At 49.7% G+C, this 17127-nt stretch overlaps 1 protein-coding gene across 1 annotated transcript in view; it reads left to right on the forward strand.

The window, feature by feature from the left end:
- Window positions 1-258: 258 nt before the first annotated feature.
- NOS1 (nitric oxide synthase 1) overlaps window positions 259-17127 on the forward strand; it is a gene marked incomplete at its 3' end in the record, with an annotated part of 183658 nt that continues 166789 nt past the window's right edge. The window contains exon 1 of the mRNA XM_081841709.1: window positions 259-580. The remainder of the gene's footprint in view (window positions 581-17127) is intronic.

Genomic DNA, 17127 nt, shown 5'->3' on the forward strand with positions numbered 1-17127 from the left:
AAATGAATGGATCTGCTAGCCACAGCCATTCACTCTAAAGACTGCGCTGTGTAGGATTAATACTGAAGTATTATGTAGGGAATGACACGCACGCGCGCCCTACTCTGAGTGGGACTAACATTTGATGCACATCCCACGGAGTCGGGCCACCTGTTGGATTCCGGGCTGAGAGACGGAGCAGGCGGCCTGGGCAGAGTCCGGCCCTTAACTACCGCCACCCCCCCTTCCTTATAAAGGTTCGCTAGGCTCGCCGCCGGTTCTCGCGCGCCGGGCCTCTCCGCTCAGCCGTCGGACTCCAGCGCCCTCCAACGAGCGCCCCGGGCGGAAAGGTCACGCCGCCTCCCCTGGGAAGCGCGAGAAGAAGCCGCCCGCCGAGGCCGAGAGAGGGCAAAGGAAGGGGGAGGCGTCGGCAGCCAACGGAGAGAAGCGGCGGCAAAGGCGCTCTGCCGTGCGCAAAGGCTTGCCGTCGGGGGGAGCGAGAGAGCGCACAGCCTTCGGGACTTGCGCGCTTCCCGCCGCCCTTGCGGGCGACCTGCCGTCGGAGCGAGAGGAGAGAGGCAGACAGACGGGAGCCAGGCAGGCGAGTGACTGGGGGCGGAGGGAAGGGGGCTGGCTCGAGGGGAGGCGAGGCGAAGGGGTGGCTCAGGGGTAGGGGAGAGGAAGGGACGGATTCTTGGCCCCGCGACAGCCCCGGCGCCTGCCTCCTTCCCTCCTCCGAGGGGGCGTCCCCTCTCCTCTACCCCTCCAGCTTCCTGCGCGGGGAGGGCGGTCGGGGATCTCCTCCTTTTCTCTCGACGGGAAGCTGCGCAGAGGTGCCGCCGCCGGTCGGGCTAGCGGCTTTCCAAATATAGCACGTGCGCCTCGCGCGAAAGGGAAAGTGTTTGCGTGGGGGTGAGGGGGTTGCGATTGCACGCCCCCTTTCGCTCCTAGGTCCGAGGATCTCTACCGTCGGCTCGGAATTTGAGGTGGGGGTGGGAGGAGGAGGACGGGGGAAGGGGCAGAGAGCTGTCTGCGTGCGCGCTGGCTTCCCATAGCAACCCAGCTTCGAACGCCCCCCACATCATTCCTCGCTTTTTCCCGGGGGGGGGGGCGAGGATCAAATAGGGCTAAATTGTCTGAGAGAAGGGGGCGGGAAGCTTTTATCCCCCGCTTCTAAATAGCCCAATAAAAGATTATTTTTGTGGGGGGTGGGATTTGGGTTCCTGAACCTTCCTGGTTATGGATTTAGTTTGCAAGGGGGGGGGGGCTTGCGTTAAATCCACGTCTGCAGTGCTATATGGCTGCTGGTTTCTAAGGCTGTGTGCAAACTATGAAGCATAATAGAATCACATTTCTTTTGCCCTCAAAGAATTGTGGGTGCTGTGGTTTGCTAAAGGTTGCTGGGAATTGAAACTCCATGAGGGGAAAACAACAGTGCCCAGAATTCTTTGAGGGGCTTCCCATAGCTTTGAATGTGCTCTTAAAAGTATAAGGTAAAGGACCCCTGGATGGTCAAGTCCAGTCAAAGGCGACTATGAGGTTGCAGCGCTCATCTCGCTTTCAGATCGATAGAGCCGACATTTGTCCACAGACAGCTTTCCGGGTCATGTGGCCAGCAGGACTAAACCGCTTCTGGTGCAATGGAACACCGTGATGGAAACCAGAGCGCACAGAAACGCTTTTTACTTTCCCACCACAGTGGTACCTATTTATCTACTTGCACTCGCATGCTTTTGAACTGCTATGTTGGCAGAAGCTGGGAAAGAGCAATGGGAGCTCACCCCATTTCAGGGATTCAAACCGCCAACCTTCTGATCGGCAAGCCCTAGGCTCAGTGGTTTAACCCATCTTCAAATATCTGAAGGGCTGTCACATGGAAGATGGAGCAAGCTTGTTTTTCTGCTGCTCCGGAAGGGAGGACCCCAACCATTGGATTCAAATGACAGAAAAGGAGATTCCAACTAAATGTTAGGAAGAAGTTTCTGATGGTAAGAGCTGTTCTACAGTGGAATGAGCCACCATGGAAGGTGGTGGTCTCTCCTTCATCATGGGCGAAATGAGGCTTTATTTTGCCGGGTCAAGGACCCAATTTGGCACCCCTCCTTTACATTTACATACAGACATACACAGGCTGGGAGCCTCAATGGCGTCCTCTGGAGGCTTCACCCAGGGCAAAAAACCCCCCACCCCATAGCTACAGCACTGACTTCACTGGAGTTTTTTTCAAAAAACACAGGTTGGGTGGCCACTTGTCAGGGATTATTTGGTTGTGATTCCTGCATTGCGGGGGTTGGACTAGATGACCCTTGGGACCCCATCTGAATCTACAGTTCTATGAAATGCAAGGGAATACATAGAAAAGATAAACAGGGCTGCATTGGCTTCTTGAGATTCCCCACACTGCTATAAGCCAGATTCTTTTGTTCTGCAAACTGTAGGAAGCCTCTGTGCCCTATCTCTTAGTTTTTCTTCTCTACAGGAAAAGGTGGGGCTCCTGATCTCTCTCTGTGAATGTGGCCTATGCAGGCAGTGAGTGACTTACCCTTTCCTACCTCATGTACTCAAAATGCTTGAGCCTGCCTAGCAGGGGAGTGTGGTTTCCATTTCTATAGATTGCCGGGGACTTTAGAGACCTTTTTTTTTTTTTTTTTTTTGCTAGTGGGATTAAAACCCGCCTAGTGGGGGTGTTGTTGTTAAGGAGAGAGAGAGTGACTCTTAGGCAGGGGGAAAGGAACAGCTGTGATTCACATCAGGAGCAACGTGGTTTGCTGAGAAACAAGCAAAGTAGCAGCAGCAACGGGAGGTCGTGGGAGGAGAATTGGTTGTAATGTAAAGGGCGGGTAGCTCAGGTGGTAGAGCACGAGACTCTTAATCCCGGGGTCCCGGGTTCGAGTCCCATTTTGGTGAAAGATTTCTGTGTTGCAGGGGGCTGGACTCGATGACCCTGGTGGTCCTTTCTAAATCTACAAGTCTGTGATTCTGTGAGGCAGAGGCAGTTCTGGGCGATCTTATGTTTCCAACCTACACTTAACACAGAGATGCCCAACTTGGGGGGCTGTTCGTTCTCCCCCCAGGCAAAGAAATGATTGAAGGGATGGAACAACACCCCTGCAAGGAAGGGCCGAAGCATTTGGGACTTCTTAGAGAAATGGAGACAAGATAGATTTTTTTTTTTTAATGATGCAGAAAGCAGAAAGAAAAGTTTTTTTCCTCCCTCTCTCCTAACATGAGAACTCGTGGTCAGTTGAACGTTGGGAGCAGAGCTTTCCAAACTTTTCATGTTGTTGACACACTTTTTAGACGTGCATCATTTCGCGACACAGTTTTACTAGCAAGTGGGAGGTTAAAAAGGTAAAGGGAACCCTGACTATTAGGTCCAGTCGTGACCAACTCTAGGGTTGCGGCGCTCATCTCGCTTTATTGGCTGAGGGAGCTGGCATACAGCTTCCAGGTCATGTGGCCAGCATGACTAAGCCGCTTCTGGCGAACCAGAGCAGCGCACGGAAACGCCGTTTACCTTCCCACCAGAGCGGTACCTATTTATCTACTTGCACTTTGACGTGCTTTCAAACTGCTAGGTTGGCAGGAGCAGGGACCAAGCAACGGGAGCTCACCCCGTTGTGAGGATTTGAACCACTGAGCTTCTGGTCGGCAAGTCCTAGGCTCTGTGGTTATCTAACCCTTTTCTAGACCCGGAAGGAACGCACCTGCACACTGCAGCCGACACACTAATGTGTCACGGCACACAGTTTGGAAAGCTCTGGTTGGGAGAGTCAGGACAGAAAGGACATTTTCGTGCAGTGCACAGTGGAACTCTCTGCCACTGGATGGCCACCAACCTGGATGTCTTAAAAAGGAGATAAGACAAACCCATGGAGGATGAGGCTGCCCATGGCTACTGGACATGGTGGGGGTGTTTTACCTTCGCTGTCAAAGGCAGTACAGTATGCCTCTGAAAACCAGTTGCTGGGAATTGCAGGGGATGTAACCGACTGTGTTCTTAGATAAATAAGGAATACTATTCATTGTATCAAATGTCAACAGAAGTAACTCATAAAGTTCAACAAATGAACAAAGCAGAAGACCCAGTGGATCAGATCATTCTCTAGTCAGTTTGTGCTTGTCCATATAACCCTACTTTGTAACAGTTGCTGCTCACCATAGCTGCTACTATGCCATAAGATCCACTGTCTTGGTATGTACAGTTATTTATTGTTTGATATTATTGTTGCTGTAAGATGTGAGATCATGATATTGTATTTATTTACATTACTTAGTGCTTTAACTACTGATGAAGCCCAGGACGGTGAAACAAGGCCAATATTCCAGAAATCCTTGTCTAGACTCTGTGAAAGGATTTTGTGGAACTGTAACAACCTTTCATGTGGATTGTTTGGACTTTATGAACAGACAGGTGGAATAGACACCATTACATGGATGGACCTTATGCATGAACTGACGTGTGTTTATTGAGGATGCTTTACGTGACCATAGGTTTGTTTGTCGTTGTTTTGGGAATTGCAGGGGGGCAGAATGCTGTTGTGCTCAGGTCTGGCTTGCAGGCATCTGTTCAGCCTCTCTGAGAACAGGATGCTGGACTCAGTGGGCCATTGGCCTGATGCGTCAGGCTGTTCTTATGCACATTTGTGTATGTACCAGTAGATATGTGAGAAGCCAAGTTAAACCTCCTGTTGTAACTAAGCATCTTCTCCATGCTTGTGTGCAAATCTGGCTCTTCTCCAGCTTTGCACCTGGACCTGCCTCCTACAATTTATCAGTTTTGCTTAGGGGCTTCAGATGCCTCCTCAAAGCCCACCTTTTGGTGCACCATCAGGGATGGGGAATGTGGGCTGATATTTCAGGTGGGGAATCCGCTTCCTGCCAGGGCCTGTGTTCCATCAGGCATTCCATCTGGGGCCAGGCTGCGTGCCTGTGCTTGGTGGGGCTGGGGCAAGAAACAAAGAGGAAGGGCCATAACTCATTTGACAGATGTGTAGAAGATCCCAGGTTCAATCCCCGGCATCTCCAGAATAGGGCTGGGAATGTCCCCTGCCTGGAAAGTCGCTGCTGGTCAGTGTAGACAATACTGGCCTAGATGGTCTAATGGTCTAATATAAGGCAGATTTCTCTGTTCTATGTTACTGATGCACAGGGTGTGCTTCCTTTCTCTGTTTAAATTGCTGGTTTTTAAAGGCTAAATGGCCTGGATTCGGGGTCTTGGGGATTGGTAGCTGGTCTCCTTTCATTATCTGGGTTTGGCATCTCTTTTCATAGGTGAACCATTTGCCATAGTTCTGAACCAGCAGAGGAAAATGGGGGATGCTGAAGATTTCTTTAAAGCACCTGGGTATGAGAAAGAGACGGTGAGATTTTTATTTATTTTTTTGAGCGGGGGGCGTCTTTGTCATTGGACCATAGCTCAATGAGAGAACACCTGTTTTGCATGCTGAACATCCCAGTTTCATTCCCCGGCATCTCTAGGTAGGACGGAGGGAGACCCCGGAGGTTGTGGAATCTCCTTCCTTGGAGGTTTTTAAGCAGAGGTTGGATGGCCATCTGTCACGGATGCTTTAGCTAAGATTCCTGCATTGCAGGGGGTTGGACTAGATGATGCGTGGGGTCCCTTCCAACTGTGATTCCTGACTTAAAACCTGGACTGCCACTGCTAGCCAGTCTAGACAGTACTGAGCTAGATGGACCAAAGATCTTACCTTCCTATGTTCCTATTTAAACCTGCCTTTAATTCAGAAGGGTGAGGACCAGCAACTTCATTTTTAGGGAAAGAGTCATAACTCAGTAGGCAAGAACCTGCTTTACATGCAGAAGTTCAATCCTTGGCTTCTCCAGGAAAGTCTAGGAATGCCCCCCCCAAAAAAACCATGGAGTGCAGCTGCCAGTCAGTGCTGGCAACAGAGCTAGATGGACCAAGCCTCCAGCTCGATATCAGGCTGATTCTGTGTTTCTAAAAGTGAGTGCCCTCCCTTCTTTCTCCCCCTCTCTCTTTTCTGCCACCCCCTTTCCTCCTCTTGCTATCCACAGGCAGCCTGGACCTCATGCGCAGGTCCCCCCACTCTGCATGTTAAATACGATTGTGATAATTGCAGGCAAGGTTCCCAGCACTGGTCCAGCTGTCTGGTTTCCAAAACCCAAATGGTCCCAAGATGCAGGCATCCAGATGTCTTGCTGGTGCTTCTCATGTTCTTCATCCCTGGATGCCAGAGATGCTGTCTGAGGGACATGCCTGCACACAGCCAGCCAGTGCGCCTTTTTTGAGAGCTGTTGACAGGGCGGGGTGTGATATTGGTGTGAGGATCACTGCTGGCGCTGCAAAGTGAAATCGCTGCTTTTCAGATCTCTGAGGATGGGTTGTAGGAGAGTTTGCCTGTGGAATGAGGAATGGGGAATTCCATCCAAAACTCTTTTGCACGAAAGTTACTGGGTCTCCCCAAGGGCTCGGTTGCTGCACAGTTAAGAACAGAACTGGGCCTCCCCTCCATTGTTGCGAGAGCCCACATTAGAATTATTAGTTTTTATTGTAAATTAATCAAAGCCCCAGGTTCCCTTTTAGCCAGGCAAGCCTTTTTAACTTGTTCTCACAGCAATAAATGGTCCAAGGCCATGGAGACTATTACTGCACGCTACTCCCTCCCAGATCTTGACATGCTGTCAGCTTGGGATCAACATAAAATCCGGGCCTGGATTCTTACAAGAGACGAGGCCATGGACCGGGCACAGTCCACCACAGCTCGCCTCTCCATGTGGCTCCCTAAAGTGAAAGTGGTAAGATCACTTGCCAACTACTTGATAGACCTGACGGAGCCCAATTTGAGAAAAGCGTTTACCATGGCCCGTTTCCATTCTATACCCACGGCCTTCCTGCAGGGGATTTATTCTAAGACCCCTATTACTCAGCGTCTATGTCCATGCACAATGAATGAAGTAGAGGACTTCATACATTTCTTTTTCTACTGCCCTATTTATGAGCTAATAAGAACTAAGCTCCTCCGCTTGATCCCGTCCACCATTACATCTAAGGAAGACTGTTTGAAATCGCTTCTTGTGGACGCAAATCCCCAAGTTTCACATGGGGTGGCAATCTTTATAGTGCAGGCCTTGAAACTCAGGGCTACTCTGACTGGGTAGTGTGTCCTAGACCTGGTCCTGTTTTAATTCTTTCATTACTTTTTAAACCTAATGTGCCGAGCCTATTTTGGGGCCATTATATGCTTTATATACATCCGCATTCTTGATTCCCGGCCCCGGCAACTAAATCTTTACATTATTGTCTTAGGGTAATTTAAATGTCATAACCCCAGTAATATCGCTTTGAATTTTGTTTGGTTGCTTGTCTATAGCACTTTTGTTTTATCCTGCTATGGCTGTATGCTAATGCAATAAAGGTTTGATTGAACAGGCGGTTCTCCTTTGTTCCGCATATTTCAGGGACCCTCCGGGACCCTCCCACTCTTTCTCCAGAAAAGCGTTGATCATGCTGCTCAGTGGTAATAATAATAATAAATTTTATTTATACCCCACCCTCCCCAGCCAAGACCGGGCTCAGGGCAGCTAACAACCAATAATAAAGACAAGTTGATTAAAATACAACTTACAAAACAAGATTAAAATACAACATTAAAACATTAAGATGCAGCCTCTTCACAGGAGGAGAAAGGAAAAAAGAAAGAGGGGGAGGGAATAAAATTGATTCTAATCCAAAGGCCAGGCAAACAACTCTGTCTTACAGGCCCTGCGGAAAGAAATCAGAGCTTGCAGGGCCCTAGTCTCATGAGGCAGAGCGTTCCACCAGGCTGGAGCCAGTGTTGAAAAGGCCCTGGCTCTGGTTGAGGCTAATCTAACTTCCTTAGGGCCCGGGACCTCTAGGGTGTTGCTATTTATGGACCTTAAGGTCCTCCGTGGGGCATACCAGGAGAGGCGGTCCCATAGGTACGAGGTTCCTAGGCCGTGAAGGGCTTTAAAAGTCAAAACCAGCACCTTAAATCTGACCCTGTACTCCACCAGGAGCCAGTGCAGCTGGAAAAGCACTGGGTGAATATGCTCCCATGGCAGAGACCCCGTAGAGCCATCTACCTTGCATGCAGAAGGTTCCTGTTCCAATCTCCAGGTAGGGCTGGAAATTTATCTGAAGAGCAATGCTAAGCTGGTTGGACTCTGCATAAGGCAAGCTTCCTGTGTACCTGTGATGTCTCTGCCAGGGTAGATAAGGTTGAACACATTGCTGGTCTTTTTGGGTGGTGTCCTTGCAGCTGTGCAATATACTGCTTAGAGAGACCTGCAAAAATTTAGGAATGGAGGAGGGTGCCTTAAGCTGAGTCAGTCCATTGGTCCATCTAGATTAGCAGGGTTTCCCAAATTTAGTCTCCAGCTGCTGCTGGATGACAATTCAAGGAGGATGGGAGTTGTAGGCCAAAAACAGCTGGAGACCCCAGTTTGGGAAACCCTGGCCTACACTAACTGGCAGGGGCTCTCCAGGGTTTCAGGCAGGGGGCTTTCCCAGCCCTACCGGGAGATGCTGTTGGGGATGGAAGCCGGGACCTAAAATCTGATTCGAAGATAGATCTGTCAGTCCCAAGACTTCTCTCCCTCCCCCTCCCCTCTCTGGCATTTTTCATACATGGCAAGCTTGGGCAGAAGGTTTGGCAAGTGCGTTGCCTGCGCTGTCTCCCCCCCCCCCCCGAATCTCCGCAGCACCACTAACCGCTCTGGAGGTTCCCACTTCAGTTCGGGTCATTTCAGAGAGATCCTGCAAGCCTTTCTGAAGTGTCCTGCTTCAGTTCAGGATCCGTCCCAATCTGCTAGGCACTCCCTAACACCTGCCGGTTGTTTTGTATCATTTATCTTGGGCAGGTGGGCTTTTGAGCTTTGTAAACTGTCCAGAGTGGCTTGCCAATACATGAGAGCCTAAAAACAACCAGAACCCTCCTGCAGTTGTGCAAAGAGATTCCTATGAGCGTAAGGCTGGTTGTCTCTGTGGGATCATGTGCTGCGTTGGGAGAGAGAATTTGGAATCACCAAACTGCTATGTGTCAACTGTAGCTCAGGGATAGGAGGTCCCGGTTCAGTCCTTGAATCCCGCAGCTTTAAAAAGGAGGCAGTAAAAGAAAACCCAACATCTTAAGGGGCGGAAGAAGCTCCAAACAGCTTCCCTGTCCACACAACAGGAATAGTTCCTACAGGAAGAGGCTAGTCCCTAAGGATTGCAGAATCCTGCTTCTCTTGGTGCAGAATTTGTAGCCAGAACTATCAACGGCAATTGTTCCTGGTGGTGTCAGGCTTCAGGAATCCTCTCCCCTGTCCCCCGATGGCACCAGGAGGCAGGGAGGAAACAAGAAAGTTCTTACGTATGATTTATACAGCCAACACGGTAAAAGTTAAAGAATTCCGGTGATTCCTCCATAATGGAGTTGCTTGCACTGAGCTCCTCCCCCTCTAGCAACAACACCTGCTTCTACAGCGTCTGTCCATGGACAACTGTCTCTGCACTATTTGTTCTTGCACCCTTAATGAACGCCGTGTTTTGGGAGAAGGGGGGTCAGTTATGCTATCCAGAGACTTGTCTCTGCCTGCCCTCCCCCTTCTCCTAACACTGCATAACTCGGCTGTTCACCTGTCTCTGAGCTGTTATCTTCCTCAAAGCCCTGCTGTAACTCAAGACTGCCATCCTACTCTCTGGAAGCTACAGGAGAAGGGGGGGAGAGAGACCTCTTCTATTCCTCCTCCTCTTCACTTCAGTCCCTGACAGTGGGTACATGTCAGGTGTGCATGCAGGAGCCAGGCCCTGTGACCAATAGGACTTTGCAGGACCGGGGCCTTCCTAAGTTTGTTCTGAAGAAGCAAGGCACGGCCTCACAGGTGAGGCTGATTGGTAACTCACAGCACCTGGTAGCAAGAGCCGGGAAGGGATATAAGGTCAGCATTTCCCTTCGGCTCTTTGCCACAGCAACACATTTCCTGCCTTGCTGCGTTTGGCTTCTTGCTTCCTGATCCTTGAACCTCAGCTTCTTGGCTCCCTGCTTCTTGATCCTCGGACCCCTCACTTCGTGACTCCTTGCTTCTTGATCCTCGGACCCTTGACTTCATGACTCCTTGCTTTCTGTCCCTCGGACTCTTGGCTTCCTGACTCCTGGACCCCCGTTCCTGCTCCCACCCTGCCATCTTGCCCCTGGTCTTGACATCCCCTGCAGGGACTTTGATTGCCTGTCAACCGGACCATGACAGTACATGGAGCCTCCTTATTCAGGAGCAGTCAATGGAAGACTGATCCAGAAGTGCGAATGGGGCACTGCCCCACCAGCATCAGTGTGTCCTCCAGCCAGCTCTCAACTGTGTACCTTTTGCCTTCAACCAGCCCAGTGGTTGGCACAGCCTGCCAACTTCCTCCTCCTCCTCCTGAGTCTCTGTGTTGCTCTGGTAGAACTCAGCAGGGAGGAAGGCGAGGGACAAGGCTGGAATTAGTTCGCTCTGTCGCCACCTACTGTGGGCCTCCCTGCCAGTCCCAGTGCGCGACAGCCGCCACTGGAGGCAAGGCTGTGGATTTCATTTGACTTGATTTGAAGCGACTTCCTAAATAAGCAGCCATTGGCATGGAAAGGGAAATAACCCCGGTCTGGCCTGCAGAGCACGTGGGGCTTCGTTAAAAATTAAAACGGCGCCCCTGGCGTTCCCTAGGAATTCTCCAAGAGCTCCATCGCGCTATAGGCTCGGATAGCCAATACCGTTGGCTTCAGGCATCTTCACACTTAGTCTCTTAAGAGCGCACTTGGCAAAGAGGCATAAAAGCGTGTGGGGGAAATAAAGGTCTTTAAGAACTTGCGTATCACACAGAAACAATGGGTTTCATGGAGGGTAAGGCTCTCAATGGTTACTGGCCACATACGCTGTTCTCTGGCCCCACGGTCAGAGGCAGCGACACTTCTGAATGCTAGAAATGGCAGGAAGGGAGAGGGAGTCTTGTGCTCGGATCCTGCTTGATTGATTTCCTTGGTGGCCACTGTGAGAACAGGATTCTGGACTAGAAGGGCCATTGGCCTGATCCACCAGGCCTCTTATGTCCATAATGCAGAGGTTTTCAACCCTTTTTGAGTCCACAGCTCCCATGACCAACTACATTCTTTCTGCTGTTCCCCTGTAGGGCAACGTGCTCTGAGCCTCAGAAGCCCAGTTATATCACCCATTGCCTGCAGAGCCAGCAGCTCCTCACCCTTTTCAAACATCCTCTTTTGTGGAGCGTTCCCTTAGCCTCCTCTCCTCTTCCCTCCTCATCTTGGGAGTCGTCCCCTGATCTCTGAGCTGTCCCCCACCCTCTAAAAAGTGGGGCCTCCTCAAACCACCCCACACAGGCCTGGGGAGAGGTTGCCCCCAGCCTTAGTTGCCCAATGGAGACTGGCCAAAGCCAACCCCTTACTCACCTGACTATCATTCAAGGCACCCCAGGGTGCCACGGCACCCTGGTTGAAAGCCACTGCCTTAATGGCTTGTATCTCATGTTCGTCCTGCTCAGAGTGGACCCATTGAAATCATTGGGCACAACAAAAGTTGGGTCCATCCATTTCAAAGAGCTCTACTCTGAGTAGGACTTAGATGGTCACCCCTCCCAGTAAGAGCAGAGAGACAACTGACCTGAGTTTTACACCTCCTTCCTGTTAGATGCTGTGAATGAAATTACTACCAGAGTAGCAATGTTTTGTGCATTAGTAAGCATTGCTGTGTAGGAACTGGGTGGTTAAACCTCTTTACTAACTATCCTACTGCTCGGTAATCCATCCTAAGAGTGGCTGGGAGCATGCAGCAACCCACACATGCACACATCCTAGGTTTTTGGTTTTTGTTTTGCTGCACTGCTGATTTTTAATAGTCTTCTGCTGGCCTTGAAAATTGTATCCATTTGACTATAATTTAGTGGCTGATCTGTGATCATCATAATGAAGTACTGAACTCGTGAAATATCTCAAAGCTGTTTCGGAATAAAAACACCAGCAATAAAGACAATGATGCAATTTCAAATATATATTAAAAATGGCAATTAAAATAAAGAGCCGGAAACAAATTCCCTGTGCTTAAATGATTTCAAATATGCCCTACCCACTATTGGAATGTGGCTCCTGGGTGGTTGCCCAGAATGAAATGTGGTCCTCAGGCTGGAAGATGCTGTTATTGATTGAGCGTAACCCCTCCTAAAAAAAAAAAAAAAAAAGTCCTTCCACATTTAACTGCTCTGAACTTACGAACCTGCAACACTTATCTTTAATATATATATAGTGTATATATATATATACACACACTAATAATATGAGGTTGTCAACAAGATTGTGCCCCACACAATCTTGGGCAAAAATACTGGGACAAGAGGTGATGTAAAGGAACAGACAGGAGGTATGGCAGCTGCAAACCCTCCCGATCCTTTGGCACACCTTTAGAGGTGTGGCGCTGTGCCCTTTCTCGGCGAAGCGCTTGGCAACCCAAGCTGGAGCTGAAGAAGTGAGTTCTCCTGAGATCTTCCTTTCCGTGACAGTGTGTGCTCATTAGCGAAATCTGCCAAACTATCTCAGATCTTCTGAACTTTTCTTTTTATAAAAAAAAGGGGAAATTAAGTAGACGTTACAGACTTTGGTTTACTTCTCAGACCTTGCAGGCCGGGATGCAGAACTTTTGGCCTTCCAGATGTTCGTATATCTATTTATCTATCTATAAATATTTGTATACTGCAATTTCGGTTGCAGCTTTGGGGGATTTTTAGTTTAGGGAAGAGGCAAGTAAGTGGTGACAGGATGGAAGTTTACAAAATTTTGTGTGGCCTGGAGAAAATGGGCAGGGGGCTGCAAAAAAAATGCCAGGAAGGTTAAATTGCCCTCTGTTGACTTTAAAACCTAGTGACAGGTACATTTTATTTAAAGGAAGCATTTCTCTCTTGAACACCAGCACATCAATTGCAAGAGAGGGGCTCAGAAGTGCTTTAAAACAGCATGTGTGAAATTGGTCCAAGCTGGATTTCTCTCTTGAGCCAGATTTTCTCTGCTCCGGTGGGTCGCAGGGAGCTTTAAGCCCTGCAAGGACATAATCAGACTTGGCTCTGCCAGTTTAGGGTAGCCAGCTCCTGACCCTTTTCCTCGAATCGCGCCACCTCACCGAACAAAGTGACGCGCGAGGCTGATCGAGCGGGGCCTCATCAAGGCAAATGGCATTGTGTTGGGATGACAATGTCCTGGTCGGCTGCCAAGATGCCTGGATGTGTGTGAGAGAAAGAAGGTGGGGGGGGGGGAGAGAGAGAGAGAGAGAAGAGTTTCTGTCCCAGACCTCTCAAGGAGCACTTGATCAATTATTATAGCAGCTGCCCTCTGAGAAATGCTAATTCCTTGGGCCAGTTTGACTTTGGAAGAACAGGTGACCAGCTCTTAAAAAAAACCCAACTACACACACCCCACAACACTCTTGATTGCTCCTCTACTTTTGTGGGACAAGAAAATCGATAGATACCTCTTTGAGATTCACAGAGGGAAATCTTATCTCTTGATGGATCCTCTGAGATTAAAAAAGAAGAAGTTCAAATGAAATTCGTACACCCCCAAGATGAAGGGCAAGTCGAGACATCTGCGGGCTGCTGAAAGAGGGAGTGATGGCGGGTAGGTCTGTGCATCTTTGCTGGGCGATCTAAAATTCTGATGATAATCAGGATCTCACGATTCGCAAGCCCTTTGCTGGCAGGCGCCTTCCTCGGCCGGTCCTTTGCTCACCTTCCTGGGGCAGTAGGAAATTAAGCCATGCTGCAGTGAACTTGGTTCTGATTCCTTAATATTCCTGCCTTGTATAAGAACATGGATAGATGATTGATATCCCAGTCAGATGATTGGTCCATCTAGCTCAGTGTTGTCTACACTGACTGGCAGCTGCTCTCCAGGTTTCCAGACACTGAACTACCTGGATATATTTAAGATTAAACCAGGAACCACTTGCTAGCTGGCCTCTACCACTAAGCTATGGCTTGCCTCCAAAAGCAGAGGGTGGCATACATATAGCTGTACACAACAACCCTGTGGGGTAGGTTAGGCTGAGTCAGAGTGACTGCCCCATAGGAACAAAGAGCTTGATGAACAGGTCAGCCTCCTAGCTCAACGTGGTCTACCTTGCCTGACTGTCGGGCTCTAGAATCTCAGACAGAGCTCTTTCCCGCTTGCCTCCTTCCTGAAACTTCTCACGGAAACGTGTGGGATTGCGGCTGAGATCTTCCGCCTTCTGCGAATTGTGGGCCCTACCACTGCGTTCTGACCTTTCCCTTAAGCAAACAAGAGCAGAGACAGTTAACAGGCTGGAATTAATGGGCCCATGTGGTATTTCTATTTGGGTTAAGGGGTCATGCTATGGGGAGAAGAGAGTTGCCGTCGCAGACCTACTGCAAGCACACAGATTTTCCTGAGTTCACAGATGTGCATGGATCAAAATGGCTGCTCTGGGTAAATGAGCAGCTTCCCTGGTTCTGTGGGGTGGGGGCCCCAATATACCTTTGGACCATATTCCCTCATGTGCAGCCTACCAGGGTGTGTGCCTTAGGCGGGAAGTGGGTGGTTTCGTCTCCTGGCTACGTTTGGAACGCATGAAGCCCGATGTTCTAAGAAACTATATTATCGCCATTGTGCTGTTGTTGTTACTCGCCCTTCAACCGCAGGTCCCAGAGTGGGTTGCAGTGATATAAAATCCAGAATTAAAAACAGTTGAACAGGGGCGCTGACTTATAAAAAATATTGGGGGGGCGGGGGCCCATACCGACTTATAAAAAATATTGGGGGGGCCCAAGACCTCCAAACCGCTGCTGCTGGGGGACCGAAAGGGGCGAGCCCCGGGCTGCCCCGACCTTAAGTGAACCTGTGAGGGCCCGCCCTTTGCGGCAGCCGATTGGCTGCTGCCGTTGGCGGTGAATATTAATGAGCTAGGGGGAATCCCCGCTTCTCGTGGGGCTGACGCCAGCCCCGCGAGATTGTTGATGGGTCGAGAGCCCGCAACCCCACCCCCTCTCTAGATCGGGAGTGGCTTTGTTTTAACTCATTACTGAATGTATTTTAAAAGGTAACTATCGTCAAACAAGGAAAATAAAAAATACCAACATAATTTTGTGATTTTACAAAGCATAATATAACTAATAATTTTCTTAAATTATTGGGGGGGCGGAGCCCCCCAAACAAATTTTTGAGGGGGCTCGGGCCCCCTCAGGCCCCATGGAGTCGGTGCCTATGCAGTTGAAACATATCACATTCATAAAGAATTATTTGAAGCCGATGGTTGGAAGATTCCAATATCACCTTTCAAAGTGACTTCAGTTGTGCTTTTCCTTGAAGTTCCATTTTACGTGACACAGCATGCATGCCGTTTCCTTGACACCTTGTGTTTTCGGTGGTCCTAAAGGCTTAGCTTTGGAGCACATGGAACAACTCTTCCCCAGGGTTCTTCCCATATGTGCCTTCTCCAGAGTGACCCTAGGAGCCAGTCCTCAGGATTCTGCTTTCACTCGGATTGGCTCCACTCAGCCCAAAGGGTGAGAAGACTTCTCAGTGGCTAGAAAGCTCACCTTTCATGCTGATTGGGCAGCGCCAGGCTGCTGGAGACTGGGACCCTTCTGCAGAAATAGTACTATAATAATTTATTATTTATACCCCACCCACCTGGCTGAGTTTCCCCAGCCACTCTGGGTGGCTCACAATCGAATGTTACAATACAGCATGTACTGGGGTTTCGAGCCCCTGCAACCTGGGAACACCACAGCTCTAGTCATTGGTCTCCTTGGACTGGCTCCTTCCCAGTTGGGCTACTGGATAGGCTATGGTGTTGTTCCTCGCCAATGTGCATCTCTGTGTTGAGGGAAGCCAGCAGAGGGAGTGTGGCACAACTCTGATGCCCTCCTACTAGGCTGTCTACAGGAATGGCCTGCTTTGCTTTGCTCTCAGACTCGGAGAGCATTGTTAGGGCTGCTGGCCAGGTATAGGGTCTCTGGAGGGACTTGATCCTTGCAAATTCCATTATGAACTGGGGGTGAGGGCAGGAGGGCCATGGCTCAGTGGTACAGCATTTGCTTTGCATGCAGAAGGTCCCAGGTCCAATCCCTGGGGAGATGGGGAGACTTGTTTGGAGGACCAGATCAGGCCCCTGGCCTGGGCTGGGCATTACCGCTCTCTGCCTGCCCTGCATCTTGAGGGTTAAGGTGTTCTATGCACAGCAAAACCTTTTATCGTTTACCAAGGGCAATGTTCCGTTTTAATCTGAGCAAATGCCGGCCAGATAGCATTTCTCCCTCGGCATCCACCATCTCATTACAGACCTCCTTAAGCGCACATTCTCTGAGACTCCTCGGTGCTCGCCGTGTGCCGAAGACATTTATTCCTTCCTAGGCAGCTGGAAAGTTACCAGAAAGATGCAGAAAGCAAGCATCTGAAAAATGAAAATGAAGAGGAGGACTTGTTGAGTCCCCAACAGCCTGCTAGGAATCTGATCCGATTTCTTGAACGAAGCCAAGCCAAGCTGCAAGCTGGAGCTGTTGTTTTTCTTTTATAATCTGTTTGTTACTTGCAATGGTTTTGTTTCAGAACAAATGAATGTTGCACAGCCTGCGTTGTTAACGCAAGATAGGAACTAGTCAGGGGCGTTTGGATAGGTGAGCTGGTCCTGTGCTGCTGAACATTTAAGTTTGTGTGTGTGTTTTACTCATGTTTTGGACACACAATTTCAAAGTCAGAGTACGTTGCTGGGAAGAGGGCACAGCAGCCAATGTTTGCAAAATGAGAGACGGAGAAAAGAAGTGCTTTGGCTGTGCTCAGTGCTTTGGGAAGCACCAGTTAAGGGCTGGCAAATCACTTTCTCCCTTCCCCATCAGCTGATTAGCAGGTGGGTTGTCTTGCCCACCTGTCAAAGTTGGCCCACGGATTTTTATCTGGCTTGTGGAGCCAGAAAGGATCTCATGGATACCAATGGCTCTTAGCCATGACGACTGTGCTCTGCCTCTGCAGTCGGAGGCAGAAATGCTTCTGAATACCAGTTGCTGGAGACCACAGGAGGGGAGAGGGCCCTTGTGCTCGGCTCCCACTCAAGGCTTTCCCACAAGGATCTAGTTGTGCATTGTGAGAACAGGATGCTGGACCAGGAAGGGAC

This window comes from Podarcis erhardii (genome assembly GCF_964252035.2).
Source record: "Podarcis erhardii genome assembly, chromosome: 15".
NCBI lineage: Eukaryota > Metazoa > Chordata > Lepidosauria > Squamata > Lacertidae > Podarcis > Podarcis erhardii.